This window comes from Ziziphus jujuba, chromosome 12, assembly GCF_031755915.1.
Source record: "Ziziphus jujuba cultivar Dongzao chromosome 12, ASM3175591v1".
Lineage (NCBI taxonomy): Eukaryota > Viridiplantae > Streptophyta > Magnoliopsida > Rosales > Rhamnaceae > Ziziphus > Ziziphus jujuba.
In genome coordinates, this window is record NC_083390.1 from 26,001,838 (window position 1) to 26,023,041 (window position 21,204).

The window sequence follows — 21,204 nt, forward strand, 5'->3', positions numbered from 1 at the left end:
GTTCCCTCTATATGTCTTTACACATACCTCCAAATTTCAACCCAAAAATCCATTTGAAACCTGAGATATAAGATAAACAGTGGACCTATGTTGCTGGAAATTATGAATCCAACATCATAGGCATTTCAAGCATAACGTTCCTACTCTTTTGTGCATAGTTTTGCCTATGCTTTTGCATACATAACTTAGGCACAAAACATTATCCAAATGTACCTCACATCAATTAAAAATATACAAAAAAAAAATATAAACTCATAAAAGGAAAAGAGGTGATACCAAGGTGTGCATGCTAACCGGTGCATGCACCATTAAGTGGCAAAATTGCCACACTTCAACACTCTCAACGATTTGTGTAGCCATAAATCGTATTTTATATTCATTAAGATCTGTTGACTTTGTATACCATTTGTAAATAAATGATCTTATCATAGACCCATTGTGGTATTGAAACTATATAATAATGGAAACAGAAACCTTGTTGCCATCTTTATATCGGGTTTACTTGTAAGTTTTACTGGGTACACCTTATATACTGCTTTTGGGCAATATAGATCCATTCGAGGAAGCATAGAGACTAGTTGAAGTAATGAGACTCTCAATATTGAGTGGCTCATTACTTTCAATTGAGATAATGAAAAATCATTTCACCTTTTTAGTTGGAACTTTAGGTGGTTCTCCAAAAAAAGATAGCGAAAAAAATTATTCCTAAAGTTTAGACTAAGAGGAATGTATAAACCAATGCTTCCATAGATTCAATCGTGGTTTACATACTATTATAGCTTCCATTCCTATTTATTTGGGATCGTCTCCCATATAAAGAAAGAGCAAGAGTCAAAGAAAAGGTATCGATTCAAATCAATATTTGTCTAGTATCCTACTCACAAAATTAAAAATGAAAAACAACAAAACAATATTCTATCAGATTACTTGTCTTCTTGTAGTTGGATCTCCAAGTTTTTGGAATGCTCCAAATTCTACTTGAGCATCCAAATCGGGGTCAATACCAGCAAAAACATCCCTGAACAAGGTTCTAGCACCATGCCCAATATGTCTGAAGAAAAAGAGCAAAGCAAATGAAGCATATCCAAAAGTAAACCAACCCCTTGGACTGCTACGAAAAACACTGTCAGATTTCAAAGTAGCATGATGCAATTCAAAAATTTCACCCAATTGAGCACGTTTAGCATATTTTTTCACAGTAGCGGGATCACTATAACTGACTCCATTGAGTTCGCCGCCATAGAACTCAACAGTTCCACCTACTTGTTCGACACTGTATTTCGATTCGACCCGTCCAAAAGGAACATCGGCTCTAACAATTCCATCTCCATCTACCAAAATAACCGAAAATGTTTCAAAAAAAGTAGGCATACAACATACAAAAAGTTCATGACCCTCTTTATCTCTAAAAATAGGGTGTCCTAACCACCCAACAGCAATTCCATCCCCATTATCCATTGAGCCTACTCGGAATAATCCCCCGTTTGTTGGATTATTTCCGATGTAATCATAAAAAACTAATTTTTTAGGAATTTTAGACCAAGCTTCGGATAAACTTTGATTTTTGACTAGCCCAACACCAACTCATCGATATATTTCTTATGGAAAGTATCCTTAATCCCATTGATAACAAGTGGGACCAAATAATTCTATCGGGTAGTTACCGAACCATACCACAGAGTTCCAGCAACAACAAAAGCTGCAAAAAAGATAGCAGTGATACTACTAGAAAGGGCGGTTTCAATATTTCCCATACGTAATCCTTTGTATAGATGGAATAGACCCGCCAATATGCCCAAGGTCCCTGCTGCAATATGATGAGAGGTTATTCCTCCCAAAACAAAAGGATCAAAGCCTTCCACACCCCATGCCAAATTTACAAATTGTACCCTTCCGGTTAGTCCATAAGGATTGGATACCATTTTCGTGGACCATACAATCCTATTACATGAAATGCGCCAAAACCAAAGTAATCCAGCCTTTCAAGAAATAAATGAATTCCAAAGATTTTGGGCAAATCCAAAGAGGGTTTTCCTATACATTCATCACAAAATATTTCTAGATCCCAATACACCCAGTGTCAGATAGCTGCCAAAAAGCGTAAGCCATAAAACACAATATGTGCACCGGCCATGCCTTCGTAACTCCAAATACCTGTATTCATTATAGTCCTTCCTATGATACTCCAACCGCCCCATGAATTGGTTATTCCTAAACGAGTCATGAAGGGTATAACAAACATCCCTTGTCTCCACATTGGATCTAGAACAAGGTCAGAGCCATCGAATTGGCCCAACCAGCAACTAGAGCTGTATCCATTATATGGACAGCAAGCAAATGTCTGAGATCATTCAATACGATGGTATGAACATGATACCAAGGCAACCCATGGAAATACCCCTCTATCAACAAAAAATAAATACTATGTAACTTTATTGCACTCGAAAAAAACTATACTATAGACTTTCCCTTTTGAGTGGATTATCTCGGGGAAAGGATTAATATTTGTTCTACTATTTTTGTAATAATGGAACAATTTTTTTTTTTAGGAACAAAAGGAAGCAGATCTATTCTACACCCGATAAGTACCAATACGCAATGGTAAGAGGTTGATACCTTTTATATGAGTGACTACATTTATATTTTTTTTTTCCGTCATTCAAAGGACCTATTTAAAAGAATTTTCCTTTAGTATTTCTATCTTCCTTTTCTATAAACTTATTAGATTTATGGATAAAATAGGATAAAGCATAATATTATTAAGACAATAAATACATTGTTACACTTTCACATCAAAGTGAGCTATAGTAATTAATTGTTATCTCATTTAATGCTTATTGGTGTTCCAAAAGTTCCTTTATGAAACCCTGGAGAGGAAGATGCATCGTGGATTGACACATAGTGCGACTTGTCAGATATATTTGGTCATACGGTATTTCCCCGTTCTCTTACCTGATCGAGATATCCTCTCTTTCGCCCAAGAAAGGATGATTGAATCATCAAAAATTTGGAGCGTGAAATACAATGAAGTGCAATTCAAACTATTTTTTAGTGGGGTATACAGATTAATATTCTTAATTATAATAATTTATAATTTATGGTTGGCTTGTGATATGAACCTAGGACGACCTGCTCCTAAAACCGTATTATATCAGCCCGGATCTTAATTAAGTTCAAGTTCTAATGGAATGGACCTTAACCCCTAACCAACCTGTGGTTAGAAACCTTGGTATAATGTAGACGCCACAATAGGGGATGGAAAACCTATTGATAAGTCAAGCTAAAACAACCAATTCTCTAATGGTGTTTTAGGTGTTCTCAAAGAACAAAGAGATAGTTAATCTCACAAGTATTTTCTCAATCAAATCAAAGTTGTATTCATATTGAAAAATAAGCCTTTAAATAGGCTACAAAGCCACGAAATAAAACCCATAAATCATTGGAACCATTTCATGCTTCCCGGACTCCAAAAATGTACCAAAACCGTCACCCGGGTCCGTATCGGCTTCCACCACTTGGATGCGTAGAATAGGCTTTGTATCTTCAAGTACGGACAAGCTCTGTTGAGATTGATTACCCCCTGTATAAATACTCCCAGGTTGTCCTTAAATCTCTTAATTTGAGCTCTTGTGATTGGCCTAGTCTTCATCCGTGTCGAGTCAGCACCCCAGCGGGTTATCGGTTGAGCGGGCTCGGGCGGAATCACATCATTCCCCTCCTCTTGAAAAAGGATTTGTCCTCAAATCAAGATCATCGCCTGCAGCAAAAGGAGTTAAATCAGCAACATTAAATGCAGCACTCATGTTATACTCACCCGGTAAATCAAGCTTGTAGGCATTCTTGTTATTTGGCTCCAAAACTTGAAAAGGTCCATCCATAGGCGACATGAGCTTTGACTTTTTTTGTTTAGGAAACCTTTCCTTTCGTAAGTGTAACCAAACCAATTCTCGTGGGTCAAACACTATTACAACAAAATCTAGAAATACATGCTCATTATGGTAAAAATTACACTTTTTAAAGTTAGTAAACAATATTTCCCAAATTTTCAAATTGCCACTAAGTAAAGCTCTCAACAATGCAGATAAAGTTCTATGCAATAAGGACATCTTTAAATAATTATCTTTAAAATTCATGGTCAGCAATGATTTCTTATTCATAATTACTTTATTAACATCACCCAAGCTAAGATAAAAATTTATATTTTTCCTTTCTTGTCTTTCTTTTCCTTTCTCACTCACGGCCATCTCACCTTCCTCACTTTTGGCTTTTGCACCAAATTTCTCACTCTTGGTTTTATTAATTTTTTTCCCCACAACCTGAGTATTAGAAGACTTACCTTGGACAGCAAGCTCACCTTTTCCCTCTTGATTGGATGGTAGTCCACTTGGAATTTCATTTAGGAAGACATCTCCAAATTCCTTCAAAAGAGAAATCATTGAACTTGGCAATTCAAGTTCTTCAAAGTTAGTTTGATCATTAAATAACTTTCTTTATAAATCATGACCAGCAAAGGTTTCTTACACTCAATAACCTTATTAATATCCCCTAAACTCAAATAAAAGTTGCTACTTGACCTTTCTTTTCTTTCTTTTTCTTTTTCCCCTTTGGATTGGCGCAAACCTTCGGATTTCCCTTCCTTCTCCAAGCTCTCGGGTTTGCCACTTTCTTTCCCTTCTCTTTTGGTTTTTCCTTGATCTTTCCACTCAATATGAGTCTTAGAAACCTTACATTGATCAACAACCTCATTCTTACCTTCTTGAAAGGATGGTGAAGTTGTTGGTGCCATACTTGCTTTTTCCTTGAGCTTTTCGGCTTCTCTCCTTTGTTGCATTTGTAATTGGTATTTGTAAACCTCTTTAGTAGATAATGGTTCCAGCTTGACCTTCTTCCCTTTGAACCTGAAAACAATACTATTTTCTCGACCAAAATGAGTAGCATCTTTATCAAATTGCCATGGCCTACCTAATAGTATATGTCCAGCAATCATGGGTACAATATCACATAAGACTACATCCTTATATCTACCTATACTAAATTTTACTTTGGCTTGTTTGTTTACTTTCATCTCACCACTATCATTAAGCCATTGTAATCTATATGGTTTAGGATGTTTTATTGTTTTTAAGCCCAATTTATCAACTACAAGGTTACTTATTATATTAGTACAACTTCTACTATCAATAATCATACTACAAATCTTACCTTGAATTTCACATCGGGTGTGGAAGATGTTCTCTCTTTGAATTTCATCCTCATATTTGTATGCAGCAAGTACTCTCCTATAAAGCAAGTTTAATTCATCATTGGATGCTTGCAAGGTTTCGGGTTCATCCTCCAAGTCCTCCTCCTCTTGCTTGGCTTCATCCTCACTTTCTTCACTTTCTGATTCTAGCTCGTCATTGCCCTTTAACACCATGATTCTTCTATTCGAGCATTGGCTATCAATGTGTCCTCCTCCCTGGCACTTAACACACACAACATCATGAGTTCTAGAAGGTTTAGGATCTAATTTTACGTCATTCTTTGGTGCTTGGACAGATTTGATTCTAGTCTCCTTCCTTGGCCAGTTTGAACTTTCTTCTTTGACTTTCGGCTTTGGCTTGCTTTCATAGATGGGATTGTTCCTCCAGCCACTTGAATAGGGCCTTCCACTGTTGGAAACACCTCCAAACCATGATCTTACACCCCTCCTCTTGAATTGATGCTCTAATTTAATAGTCACATGCAACATCTCCTCCAATTCCACATATTGTTGCAATTCTAGTTGATTGGCTATTTCACGATTCAAACCAGAAAGAAACCTTGCCATGGTTGCTTCCCTATCTTCATTCAAGTTCAATCTCATCATAAGCATCTCCATCTCCTTGTAATAATCCTCCACGGATCCATTTCCTTGAGATAAAGATTGAAGTCTTTGATACAGCAACCTATGATAGTGTGATGGTACGAATCGCTTCTGCATGGCTCCTTTCATTTGTCGCCATGTAGTAATCAAGTCATCACCAACTCTCCTTCGGGTGTTTTGCTCATTGGTCCACCATTGGAGTGCATCAAACTCCATTGCTGCCAATTTCACCTTCTTAGCCTCTGAATAATTATGGCGGTCAAATATCATCTCCATCTTTTCTTCCCACTCCAAATATGCTTCGGGGTCACTTTTTCCCATGAATGGTGGGATGTTGATCTTGATATTACTAAGATTGCCATCTGTTTCTTCCCTCCTATATCTTCCATGGCCAGCAAAAGTTTCGTCCATACCTTCCTCAAAGTGTCCACCGAATGGCTCCTCATCAAGTTCCTCTCTCAGTCTCTTGCGACCTCCTCGTCCTCGGCCTCGTCCTCCATGGAATTCTTGCCTATTTCTTGTGTTCGGAATTCCTTGGGAAACTTCTAACCTTCCCATCCTTTGATTCACATGCTCAACTTGAGCACTAACCCGTTGTATTGACTCCAAAACAGCTCTCATGTCCACTTGGTCTCCGCTCCCGGTAACTTGGGCATCACCATGGAATGCTACAGACTCCTCCTCATTGATCCTTAAGGGTGGCTCTCCTCTCCTCATTCTTGATTCTGTCATGTTAGTATAATAATGCAATAGAAATAAAATAGGACCTTACACTTTCACTCCCTTATGTGTTTCACTCAAATGAGGACTCGACACTCGTGTTTGCACACTTGTTTTGGCTTTTTACCCTCTTTTAAGCTCACACACTCTTGCCTTTTTCCACTCAATGAATTATCTCAAAGTTCTAATTAAAACACCCACAAACAGCAATTAGATCACTAGTATGTTTTAATTAAACTTATCAACAAAACAGAAGCAAAAAGTAAGCAACACCGAAAGAATCCAACAAGTCCTAATTTTTCGGCTTTCTAGACAAGAAAACACATAAAATAATGGGAAAACGTTGGAATTTTTGAAAACTGCACCATGGTAGTAGATTATGAGTTCAAGAATAAAATTCCAGAAAAAGAAATTCAAATACGAACAAGAATCAAAGAGAACAAAAATATAGAACAGTTGTTGGTTGTTGTTCTTTGTAATTCAAGTTTTGTATCAAATCCTTTAACTGATTTTAATCCAAATAATTTAAGCACCCAAAATCCAAATATCCAGCAGCAAATATAATTTCCCAACAACTCAAATATTGAATAAATAATCAAAAAACCCAGCAGCTCCAACAAATTTCCAGCAAACAAATCAAACTCCAACAAACCGAAATATTTTTTAATTTTCGGCTTTACCTTTTTTTTTTTTTTTTTTCACTCACAGAACATAAACAACTGCAGTAGCAAGAATAATTACCAAAGTTGCAATTCCAACTCCAGAAATTCACCAAACCCGTGATCTCCAAATAAACACAAATGTGCAGTTTTTTTATTTTTTTGCTTTTTTTTTTTTAATATATGTTGCCGCAAACTCTCTTTTTTTTTTTTTTTTTAATATATGAATGCAAATATTTAAGACTAAAACAGCAAAGAAAAATCAACAAAAACCAAAATTAACAAGAACAATGATGAAGAACAACCAACAAACTAAGAAGCAAAAATACGATAAAACTAGGAAACCTAATTCAACTAGGAATGAATTTTTTTTTTTTAAGATGCAGAACGTGTATGGGATGGATGCAACCTTAACCTAATGCTAAAATTGCAGACTAACACAAAACAAATAAAACAAATAAGGATAGATCAAACCTGAACAAAATTTAGCTCTGATACCAAATGATACAAACCTAGGACGACCTGCTCCTAAAACCGTATTATATTAGCCTGGATCTTAATTAAGTTCAAGTTCTAATGGAATGGACCTTAACCCCTAACCAACCTGTGGTTAGAAACCTTGGTATAATGTAGACGCCACAATAGGGGATGGAAAACCTATTGATAAGTCAAGCTAAAACAACCAATTCTCTAATGGTGTTTTAGGTGTTCTCAAAGAACAAAGAGATAATTAATCTCACAAGTATTTTCTCAATCAAATCAAAGTTGTATTCATATTGAAAAATAAGCCTTTAAATAGGCTACAAAGCCATGAAATAAAACCCTAAAAATAAAGAAAACCGGCCACCACACATAAAGAAACCTAGTTGGCCGAAACTATACTTCCTTTCCTAATCTAAGTTTGAATAATTAATTCCTTTATATTAAATTAGGAATTAATTAATTTACAATGGAAATAATAAAATAAAAACCTTCCTAAAGTTATTTGTCCAGAAAATAAATAAATAAAAGCCAAAAAGTAATGGTAGTTTCCTAAAACAAAAAGTAAAATCAAATTAGGAAACTAAAAAATGCTAGCCTTTTGATCAAGTTGACTTTGATCAATCTTTGACCTCTTTGAGCTTCAAATCAGCTTCTAGATTCTTTTTAGGAGGCCAAATAAGCTGAATATGAAGTCCCACACGTTGCCCATGCTTGGAAAAATAAGAAAAGGCTAATACAGTAAAATACAATAAAGCCAGCAAGCAATACAGCAAATTCGGCCAAATTGTTGATGCTGTCCGTACAAGCCCTTTTTTGATTGCATTTGAGGCTGCTTTAACTTGATTCCATGACCTCCTAGGCATATGTATTGAACCCATAAATCATTGGAACCATTTCATTCTTCCCGAACTCCAAAAATGTACCAAAACCGTTACTCGGGTCCGTATCGGCTTCCACCACTTGGATGCTTAGAATAGGCTTTGTATCTTCAAGTATGGACAAGCTCTGTTGAGATTGATTACCCCCTGTATAAATACTCCCAGGTTGTCCTTAAATCTCTTAATTTGAGCTCTTGTGATTGGCCTAGTCTTCATCCGTGTCGAGTCAGCACCCCAGCGGGTTATCGGTTGAGCGGGCTCGGGCGGAATCACATCAGCTTGGTTAGACAAAAAAAAAATGAAATATAATATTAATATACAGGCTTCGTTTAGAAAAAAAAAAACCAATTGGTAATATATCTATAATTACCACTTATATCATATTCTATTTATAAAGATTTTCCATTTATAATATATAATAATGATCTCAAAATGTTAATCAATCGAGTAATGTGAAGAATGCATTGAATATTTACTATTTAGCGGGAGACATGGAATAAAAAAAATAAAAAAAAGGAAGTCGTAGCAAAAGGACATGGTATTGAGGCATTTTTCCTATATGTGCAAATCCAAATCAGGCAAATCTTTACTTGGAGTAGAGCCTAAACCTAAAAAAAAGTTGAAGAAGACCGTTCAGGAACAAGAAAATTACATCGTGATTTGGATTGGATCCCGATGAAACAATACATCAATGAGAAGTTAGTCCAATAAGTTTAGTGACTTTTTTTTATTTATAGGTTTTTAATTTATATATAAATTAAAACAGGCCAAAACTCATCTTTCTTGAAACATGAAAGAAAAAGCCCATGTTTGTTACAAGTTAAAAATGAGACTATTTCATTTCAATCTTTGTGGATTCCATGTATTATTCTCATTATGCATATAAAGGAGGAGTTGTATGAGATGAAAATCTCATGTACGGTTTTGAAATGGAGATTCTTTGAATCAAACGACGGCCATAATGGATGTTGGCTCAATCCTGATACGAACCTAGGACAACCTGTGCCTAAACCCGTATTATATTAGCCCGGATCTAATTATGTTCAAGTTTTAATGGTCACCTCAACCCCTAATCAACCTGTGATTAGAAACCTTGGTATATTAAAGATGCCATAATAGGTGATGAAATTCCTATTGATAAGTCAAACTAAAACACTCACTCGCTAATGGTGTTTTAGGTGTTCAAAAGAACAAAGAGAAATTCAATCTCACAAAATAAATTCTGAATATTATTAATGGTGTGTTCTTCCTAAAAAACAAGCCCTTTTATAGGATAAGAGAAAACAAAATAAAATCCTAAAATAAAAAAGGAAGAACCGACCATGCAATGAAGAATCCTAATATGGTCGAAAGTCTCCCCCTTTCCTAATCTAATTTGGATTAATTAATTCCTTTATTTTGAATTAGGAATTAAATGATTTACAATGAAAATAATAAAATACTAAATTTCCTAAACTTATTTTTCCAGAAAATAAATAAATAAAAAAAAAAGTAAGGGTAATTTCCTAAAACTAAAATACTAGTTTTTTGACTAAGTTGACTTTGACCAATCTTTGACCAATGTGGGCTTCAAATCAGTTTGAATATACTTTTTAGGATGACAAAGAAGCTTATTATGGAGTCCCACACGTTGCCTTTGCTTGGAAGAAAGAGAAAAAGCCAACTAAGTAAAATACAGTAAAGCCAGCAAGCAATACAACAATTTTCGGTCAAATTTTTTAAGCTGTCTGTACAAGTCCGTACAAGTTGGTTTTCTTCTGCCTTGACTTGTTTCCATGACCTCTTAGTGATATTTATTGAATCCATAAAGAGTTGGAACCATTTCGTGCTGCCCAGACTCTATAAATGCACAAAAACTGCTACCCAGGTCCGTATCGGCTTCCACCACTTGTATGCCCAAAACAGGTCTTGGATCTTTAGGTATGGACAAGTGCTCTTGAGAATGAATTACCCCCTGGATAAAGGCAGTAAATTTTTCCCTAAACCTCTTAGCTTGAGCCCTAGTGATCGGCCCGGTCTTCATCCGTATTGGGTTAGTAACCCAGCAAGTTGTCTGTTGTGTGGGCATGGATAGATTCGCATCAAATCCGAGGGAAATTATGTGAAAGCTTTACAGAATTATTATGAAGCTATGCGATTAAAAATTGATCCCTATGATCAAAGTTATATACTCTATAACATAGGCCTTATCCACACAAGGAACGAAGAACATACGAAAGCCTTGAAATATTATTTTCGGGCACTAGAGTGGAACCCATTCTTGCCATAAGCTTTTAATAATATGGCCATGATCTGTCATTACGTGCGACTATCTCCACTATAGAAAGGGAAAGAAAAAGTAAATCCGTTAATAAATACTAGAAAAAAATAGACTTTCTACGTATGTATCGTTCAAAACAACGATTTTATCAGCTGTAGGAAAGAAATGCACTTCATAGAAGTGGAAATATGACTAAATTTGTATGCCTAGATACTTTATTCTATGGATAAAGGGTCTAATTGAAAAGGAAGCACTGTAAAGATCAATTTACGAGATTCTGGCCAATACAATAACAACTGCTTACTTATGTCATGATATGAGATAAAAGTTAGTGATTCACTTATGTAATAGAGTTGATCCCCTAAGGTACTGAGCAGCGGTGTAGCATCAGATCCCAACGATAGTAAGTCTTTTCCTTCTTATGAAGAAATTCTTTTTCAAAGATTCTATATAAATTTATATCTGAAACCGAGATAGTTACCTTTTAGAAAATTCTAATGATAGCGGAAATACTTATGCTTTATGAAGGTGGGAGAAAAGATAAAACTGATTAAATCATTAAGCAAAATTAAAGTTTGAAACTCATAACCTCTTTTGGTTAACTCCAGAGAAAAAAAAAAGGGGATAGACCCATTAGAAATCTTATTCAATTATATATGGTAGATTAAAAAAATGAGATACTAAAAGAATTTGACTGCTGAGCCATATGAGGTCGGAAACTCTCAAGTACGGTTCTAAGGGAAGGAATTTACCTACCTATTCCGACCGGGGAGAATAGGCCATTCAACAAGGAGATTCTGAAATTACAGAGGCTTGGTTTGACCAAGCTGCCAAGTATTGGAAACAGGATATAGTGCTTACCCCTTGGAGTTATATTGAAGCGCAAAATTGGTTGAAGATCATAAGGTGTTTCGAATGAGAACACTATTTTATTCTAACTATTTTTTTATTTTATATATTTTTTATTTTTTATAATGAATTGTTTATGAATTGTTTGTTGTCTCTATCAGTCAAATAAAATGGATCATTCCTCTGGGAAGAACCAATCAAAAAATTTCATCATATCCTTTCTCCTTCTAAGATTGTTCTATTTCGTCTATTATTTCATAGGGATAAATGATATACAGATAAGTTAGAAAATATATTTCTTTTATGCTGTTAATAATAATAACTAATAAAAGTAAAAGAGACCTTCGAATGACTAAATAGAAATACTAGTATGTCTTTTAGTAATGACTAATGACTGTTCACACGGTTTGGAATAGAGTAATAGTAATATATTCTATGTAAGACATAAAGTGTCTTCATTTAGGAACTTCTAATTGAGATATGAATACATTAGGTTGCACAAAAAAGAATTCCATCAGTTCAAAGCCCCCCAAAAAGATTTTATAAGATTAAAAAGGTCCATTATGCGCCCCCTAGCTATGTCATAATAGATCCGAACACTTGCCCCGAATCTACTTCCAAATCATAATTGCTCTAGTGAATAACTAAAGAAAATAGATAGATGGGAGATAGAAGATAAAAAACTAAGTCTAAACATCTCTCTTAGGTTCACTAATTACTTAACGATTGGCAGGTCTCTTTGTATGTGTTGTCCAAAAAGGAGAGGACTCAATGATTATTCATTCATCGAAACCAAAAGTTACAATTTTGGTAGATAGGGATCCCATAAAAACTTCTTTCGAGGAATGGGCCAGGCAAGGTCATTTCTCAGGAACAATAGCTAAAGGACCAGATACTATCACTTGGATTTGGAACCTACACGCTGATGCTCAGGATTTTGATAGTCATACCAATGATTTGGAGGAGATCTGGACAAGCCGATTAGATAGACCTGATGTCAGCTAGGTCAGCTTGGATAAGGTTCGAGTTTCGCTGACGCCCTTCACTTCTTTAGTACTGGTGGGATTGGTCTACCAGCTCCACTCATACAAGTCAATCGAGTTCCAGTCGAGATAGAAAGTACTGGCTCACCGGCGATCATACCATTGAATAGGTTTCCCATGACCCGTACATAAATCGGTGCAGGGATCATGGTTCCAAGTCAGTTGACTCTACTCTATCTACAATGCATCGAGGTTGGTAATAGGTTGTCTATGGCAAGCTTTCCGCTCATATATTACTAAAAACCTTCTAGATAAGCAAAAAAGTACCTAAAACAATGCCAATTTCTGGAGATGCCCGACTTAATGCCCATTTCAGCCAACTCTCCATCATTTTTCTTTGGCTGAGTGGTATGTATTTCCACGGTGCTTGTTTTTCCAATTATGGAGCATGACTAAGTGATCCTACTCACATTGGGCTAGTGCCCAGGTGGTTTGGCCAATAATTGGTCAAGAAATATTGAATGGTGATGTAGGCGGTGGTTTCCGAGGAATACACATAACCTCTGGTTTTTTCATTTTTGGCAATCATCTGGAATAACTAATGAATTACAGCTCTATTGTACTGCAATTAGTGCATTGGTTTTTGTAGGCTTAATGCTTTTTGCTGGTTGGTTCCATTATCACAAAGCTGCTCCAAAATTGGCTTTGTTCCAAGATGTAGAATCTATGTTGAATCATCATTTGGCAGGGTTATTAGGACTTGGGTCTCTTTCTTGGGCAGGGCATTAAGTACATGTATCTTTACCGATTAAACAATTTCTAAATGCTGGAGTAGATCCTAAAGAGATTCCACTTCCCCATGAATTTATCTTGAATCGGGATCTTTTGGCTCAACTTTATCCTAGTTTTACTGAGGGAGCAACCCCCTTTTTCACCTTAAATTGGTCAAAATATGCAAAATTTCTTACCTTTCATGGAGGATTAGATCTAGTAACCGAGAGTATATGGCTGATCGATATCGCACACCATCATTTAGCTATTGCAATTCTTTCCTAATAACAGGTCACATGTATGGGACCAACTGGGGCATTGGTCATGGCATAAAAGATATTTTAGAGGCTCATAGAGGCCCATTTACCGGCCAGGGTCATAAAGGTCTATATGAGATCCTAACAACATCATGGCACACTCAACTATCTATTAACCTAGCTATGTTGGGCTCTTTAACCATTGTTGTAGCTCACCATATGTATTCGATGCCCCCTTATCCATATCTAGCTACTGACTATGGTACATAACTTTCATTGCTCACATATCACATGTGGATTGGTGAATTTCTCATAGTTGGTGCTGCTGCACATGTAGCCATTTTTATGGTAAGAGACTATGATCCAACTACTCGATACAAGGATCTATTAGATCGTGTCCTTAAACATCATGATGCAATCATATCACATCTCAACTGGGTATGTATATTTTTAAGCTTTCACAATTTTGGTTTGTATATTCATTATGATACTATGAGCACTTTAGGGCATCCCCAATATATGTTTTCAGATACTACTATACAATTACAACTCGTCTTTGCTCAACGAATACAAAACACCCATGCTTTAGCACCTAGCGCAATGGACCCTAGTTCAATAACAAGTACCAGTTTAACTTGGGGGGTGGTGATTTAGTGGCCATGGGCGGCAAGGTTGCTTTGTTACCTATTCCATTAGGAACCGTCGATTTTTTGGTACATCACATTCATGCATTTACGATTCATGTGACGATATTGATACTTCTAAAAGGTGTTCTATTTGCTCATACTTCACGTTTAATACAAGATAAAGTAAATCTTGGTTTTTGTTTCCCTTGTGATGGGCCTGGAAGGGGGGGTTGGGACATGTCAAGTATTCACTTGGGATCATGTCTTCTTAGGGCTATTCAGGATGTATAATTCAATTTCAATAGTAATATTCCATTTCAGTTGGAAAATGCAGTTAGATGTTTGGGGTAGTATAAGTGATAGTGGTAACTCATATCACGAGAGGTAACTTTGCGCAAAGTTCCATTACGATTAATGGGTGGCTCTGCGATTTCTTATGGGCACAAGCATCCCAGGTAATTCAGTCCTATCGTTTTCATTATCTGCATATGGCCTTTTTTTCCTAGGTGCTCATTTTGTATGGGCTTTTAGTCTAATGTTTCTATTTAGTGGGCATGGTTGTTGGAAAGAACTTATTGAATGCATCGTTTGGGCTCATAATAAATTAAAAGTGATATGAACCTAGGACGACCTGCTCCTAAACCCGTATTATATTAGCCCGGATCTAATTATGTTCAAGTTCTAATGGTCACCTTGACCCCTAACCAGCCCGTGATTAGAAACCTTGGTATAGAATGAAGACGCCAAAATAAGTGATGGAAGGCCTATTGATAAGTCAAACTAAAACACTTATTCACTAATGGTGTTTTAGTTGTTCAAAGAGAACAAAGAGAATTCAATCTCACAAACATTTTTTTGTATATAATTGAAGCTTAATTCTTATTGAAAAATAAGCCTTTAAATTGGCTACAAAGTCACGAAATAAAACCCTAAAAACTAAAGAGAAAAATTGGCCATACAAAGTAGTTTCCTATGGTGGCCGAAATTCTCACTCCTTTCCTAATCTAATTTGGATTAATTAATTCCTTTATTTTGAATTAGGAATTAATTAATTTTCAATGAAAATAATAAAATGGTAACTTTCCTAAACTTATTTTTTTCAGCAAATAAATAAATAAAAACCAAAAATTAATGATAATTTCCTAAAACAAAAAGTAGAATCAGATTAGGAAACTAAAATACTAGCTTTTTGACTAAGTTGACTTTGACCATTCTTTGACCAATTTGAGCTCCAAATCAGCTTCAATATGCTTTTTAGGATGCCAAATAATCTTATCATGAAGTCCCACACGTTGCCCTTGCTTGGAAGAAAGAGAAAAAGCCAACTCAGCACAATACAGTAAAGCCAGCACAAAATACAGCGAAAACTGGCCAAATTTACTAAATGTTTGTACAACCCCTTTTTGGACAATTTTTAAGCTGATTTGACTTGATTCCATGTCCTCGTAGACATATGTATTGAATCCATGAAACATTGGAACCATTTCATGCTTCCCGGCCTCCATAATTGCACCAAAACCACTACTTGGGTTCGTACCGGCTTCCACCATTTGTATGCTCAAGATAGGTCTTGGATCTTTAGGTATGTACAAGCACATTTGAATATGAATTACTTCCTAGATAAAGGCATCAAGATTGTCCTTAAACTTCTTAGCCTGAGCACTAGTGATCGGCCCGGTCTTCATCCGTATCAGGTCGTCACCCTAGTGGGTTGTAGGTTGAGCGGGTTCCAACGGATTCGCATCAAAAAGTTGCTCCTACTACTTAGCCTAAAGCCTTGAGCATTGTCCAAGGACGTGCTATAGGAGTAACCCATTACCTTCTGGGTGGAATTGCCACAACATGGGCATTCTTCTTCACAAGAATTATTGCAGTAGGATAATGACTAGGAGGATTTGAAAGGCATTATGGCATTAAGTTTCCAATGTTTAGCTAAGGCTTATCTCAAGACCCCACTACTCATCGTATTTGGTTTGGTATTGCTACCGCACATGTCATCAAAAGGCATGATCATATTACTGAGGAACGTCTTTGCCAGAATATTTTTGATTCCCATTTTGGGCAATTAACAATAAAGTTTCTATGGACTTTTGGAAATCTATTTCATGTAGCTTGGTAAGGAAACTTTGAGGCATGGGTACAAGACCCTTTACGGGTAAGACCTATTGCTCATGCAATTTGGGATCCAATTTTGGTCAATCAGCTGTGGGGGCTTTTACTTGTGCCGCGGGGGGGGGGGGGGGGGGGGGGCGCTGTTAGCCCAGTGAATATCACTTATTCTGGTGTTTATCAGTGGTGGTATATAATCTGTTTAAGTACTAATGGAGATCTTCATGATGGAGCTCTTTTTCTATTATTTATTTCTACCATATATTTAATAGCCAGTTGGTTACACCTACAACCAAAATGGAAACCGAGCATTTTTTTTGGTTTAAAAATGCCGAATCGCGCCTCATTCATCATTTATTAGTACTATTCGAAGTAAGTTCCTTGGCTTGGATAGGAAATTTAGTTCATGTTGCTATTTTGGGAGCCAGAGGGGAATACGTTCGTTGGAATAATTTCTCAGATGTATTGCCGCACCCCCAAGGATTAGGCCCACCTTTTACAGGTCAGTGGAATCTTTATGCTCAAAACCCCAATTCAAGTAGTCATTTTTTTGGTACCTCCCAAGGGACCAGAACTGCCATTCTAACTTTTCTTGGAGGATTCGATCCATAAATGCAAAGTTTATGGCTGACTGATAATGCTCATCATCATTTAGCTATTGCATTTATTTTTCTTATTGCTGGTCATATGTAGAACTAATTTCGGGATTGGGCATAGTATAAAAAATCTTTTAGAAGCACATATTCCTCTAGGGGGTGACTAGGGCGTGGACATAAGGGTCTTTATGACACAATAAATAATTCAATTCATTTTCAATCAAGCCTTGCTCTAGCCTCTTTAGAGGTTATTACTTCCTTGGTCGCTCAACATATGTATTATTTGTCCGCTTATGCATTCATAGCACATGACTTTACTACTCAAGCTGCTTTATTTACTCATCACCAATACTTCGCAGGATTCATCATGACAGGGGCTTTTGCTTATGGAGCTATATTTTTTATTAGAGATTACAATCCACAACAGAATGAGGATAATGTATTGGCAAGAATGTTAGACCATAAAGAAGCCATTATCTCCCATTTAAGTTGGGCCAGCCTTTTTATGGGGTTCCATACTTTAGGACTTTATGTTCGTAATGATGTCATGCTTGTTTTTGGTACTCCGAAGAAACAGATCTTGATCGAACCTGTATTTGCCCAATGGATACAATCGATTCATGGTAAAACTTCATATGGGTTTGATGTACTTTTGTCTTCAACGAATGGTCCCGCATTGAATGCAGGTCAAAGCATATGGTTGCCTGGCTGGTTAAATGCTGTTAATGAGAATAGTAATTCACTATTCATAACAATAGGACCCGGAGACTTCTTTGTTCATCATGCTATTGCTTTATGTTTACATACAACTACATTGATCTTAGTAAAAAGGGATTTAGATGCATGTGGTTCCAAGTTAATGCCAGATAAAAAGGATTTTGGTTATAGTTTTCCTTGTGACGATCCGGGACGAGGTGGTACTTGTGATATTTCGGCTTGGGACGCATTTTGTTTGGCGATTTTCTGGATGTTAAATACCATTGAATGGGTGATTTTGTATTGGCATTGGCAGCACATCACATTATGGCAGGGTAGTGTTTCACAATTTAATGAGTCTTCCACTTATTTGATGGGATGGTTAAACAATTATTTATGGTTAAACTCTTCACAACTTATCAATGGATATGACCCTTTTGGTATGAATAGTTTATCGGTTTGGGCATGAATGTTTTTATTTAGACATCTTGTTTGGGCTACTGGGTTTATGTTCTTAATTTCCTGGTGTGGATATTGGCAGGAATTGATTGAAACTTTAGCATAGGCTCATGAAAGAACACCTTTGGCTAATTTGATTCGATGGAGAGATAAATTGGTGGCTCTTTCCATTGTGCAAGCAAGATTGGTTGGGTTAGCCCACTTTTCTGTAGGTTATCTATTCACTTATGCGGCCTTCTCGATTGCCTCTACATCAGACAAATTTGGTTAATTCTTTTTTTTATGTGTTGTATTATCCTCGATAATATCAGATCTTTCGATGGAGAAGGGTGACTGCCTTATTATATTTCTACGTCTAGGATCCGACTTGTATCATTGAAACTAAACTAATAGGAATTGAACCATTATGGCAAGAAAAATGAAACGGTCCCTCTGTAAAGAGTCATCCATAATATCAAATAAATCATTTTCATTTTTATAAATTTACCAAGGGCTATAGTCATAGTGATCCTCTTATTCAACTACTTCAGCCATTTTCAAGCACCTCGTAGCATTTTCAGAACGTTGTGGCTTCTTTTGAATAGGTTTCAAATATAAAAAAATTTATTGGTCTTTAACTCGACGTAGTAAAGTAAAATCCTTGAACTCAATTCGGTTATCCTTTCCTATTCTTAATGACCACCTGAACCATGAATTGTCTTATGATTCATCAATCAGATAGACACATTTTTGATTTGATTTGAAAAGAACTATTCAAGAAACAAGCAATCCCTTTTCTCACTACCGATAGATCCCCAGATATATTCCTCCCGTTCCATCGACTAATCTTATTCTTGAATCCCGTTATGAAAAGTAATAAAAATAAGAATTGTATGTGTCTTAAACTACTACAATATCATATATTTTATTGCTTTCTATTTTACCCTTTCATTTTCTTTTAATAAACTTCATATTCCATTTATCTTATTCTATTATTTATATTTAATTAAATTAATAGGGTATTGAATTTAATAATAGGAGACTATAAATAAAAGTCTCTTTCTTGCATCCATTTTCCAGTAGATTATTGGGAAAAAATATTGTATGTATCCATATGGATGGAAATATTTGTTACATGAAACCATGATCTGATAGATATCTATCTACGTATCTAAAATAGATACTTATAAATTATGAAATATATATAATAAAATAGAAAGTGATCTTGTCTTGTGTTCTGGAATCAAAGAAAGGTGTTTTAAAGGCCTCTTATGTATGTTGTGCTTGGAATAAATCTTTCGCTATAAAGTAAGGGAATGGAATGGCATTCCTATACAACATCTAGAAACAAGAAGATTTAATTAGAATATCGAAAGATTCTTGCGTAGTCCAGAGAAATATGAAAATGAAAAGAAAAAAATCCATTGTTCCAATTTTATCTCTAAGCGAATTTTAATATCAGAATAGTGGATATAGTTATGATTCAATGGATTATGTCCACTTACTTTTTCTTTCGTTGATTTCTAATTGATTTGATTGGAATAATAGAATAAAGTAATAGGAATATTTGGAGATTCAAGTAGACAACTTAGCATTATTCATTATAAACTTATCATTATAATATTTATCACAATATAATAAACATAATAACAAATGTTCAACTTTATAACTATAATTACTAGAAATTACTACACTTCATCAGTATTTAATAGAATTTCAATATAAAAATTAATTATATTACAATTACATTTTATGGTTTGTTAATTTTTTGTTACAAATGGCAACAATATATCTATAAATATGAATACTGCCGTTGGAATTTTATGAAAAAACCAAAGCCCCTTATCGGATTTGAACCGATGACTTACGCCTTACCATGGTGTTACTCTACCACTGAGTAAAAAGGGCCCGCTTACTTCAACTCCTGAATAAGCTACTAGTTACTATGAGTTTAGTGTATATACTTATTATATGTTATATGTCTATAGGCATATCTTATACGTTTATACATTATAATCTATGTAATAGATATATCTTAGACGCATAATGGGTCATTCAGGAATGCTCAATTTGATTTACCTAGTGAGTATAGAATATACTAGTTAGTGTAGGTAAAAAAAGGTCTATTGATATTGGATTTGATAAATATCAATGCAATGAATTGTTTTTAGACTGGCCAAACCTAATTTCTTTCCATTATTTTCCATTATAGCGAAATTCATTTGAATGATACATATATCTACCAATTCAACATAGCTCCGAAATATTTTATCGAAGCAACCGTTGATAAAGAAATTCGGCTTGTCCTCTGAATCGAAAAAAATTTAGAGAAAAAAATTCAATAACTTATCATTTTTTTTATTTGAATTTCCTATCTTAGTGTGAGGTAGAAATATGCCCGCCTGATCTTAACAATGAATAAATCGATGCATGAAAGTGTAAGAATGGGGTTTAATTCCCCTTTCTGGTAGACCAATTACTCACCAAAAAGTGCTATCCTTTGTATTAATTCATACCATTCCCATTCTATTATATTGTATATTGACAATTTCAAAAAACTATTCATACTATGAGCATAGTATGATGGCAGTCGGGCAAGTATGCCCCCATCATCTAGTGGTTCAGGACATCTCTCTTTCAAGGAGGTAGCGGGGATTCGACTTCTCCTAGGGGTAAGGTACTATGAAAGGAAGTTGATCATGGACTATCAATAAGCATGAAATTGCTTCTTCCTATCCTGGGTTGAGCGGTTAATGGGGACAGACAGTAAATTCATTGGCAATATGTCTATGCTGGTTCAAATCCAGCTTGGCCCAATAATTTGCCAATCTACCATAATATAACCCATTTGTTGGTTTCCTGAAATGCTCGATCCCAATAGGAAAAAAAGTAAAAGTTTTTTATATATCTCTGCCACTATTTAGTTACTCTATTAAATTTTTTTTTTTCCAACAAAACTTGATTTTTCTAATGATCTAGATTCATATCAGGATTGGTAAGTGTAAAGGCTAAGGACAAAAGTAAAATAAAGAAA

The 21,204-nt window shown here is 35.5% G+C and overlaps 3 pseudogenes; 2 read left to right on the plus strand and 1 right to left on the minus strand.

Annotated features, from left to right (window-relative positions):
- Window positions 1-918: 918 nt before the first annotated feature.
- On the minus strand, window positions 919-2,334 carry LOC125418790 (photosystem II CP47 reaction center protein-like; annotated as a pseudogene).
- A 10,131-nt stretch (window positions 2,335-12,465) lies between these two features.
- LOC125418304 (photosystem I P700 chlorophyll a apoprotein A1-like) lies at window positions 12,466-16,213 on the plus strand (annotated as a pseudogene).
- A 25-nt stretch (window positions 16,214-16,238) lies between these two features.
- LOC125418517 (photosystem I P700 chlorophyll a apoprotein A2-like) lies at window positions 16,239-18,462 on the plus strand (annotated as a pseudogene).
- The last annotated feature ends 2,742 nt before the right edge of the window (window positions 18,463-21,204 follow it).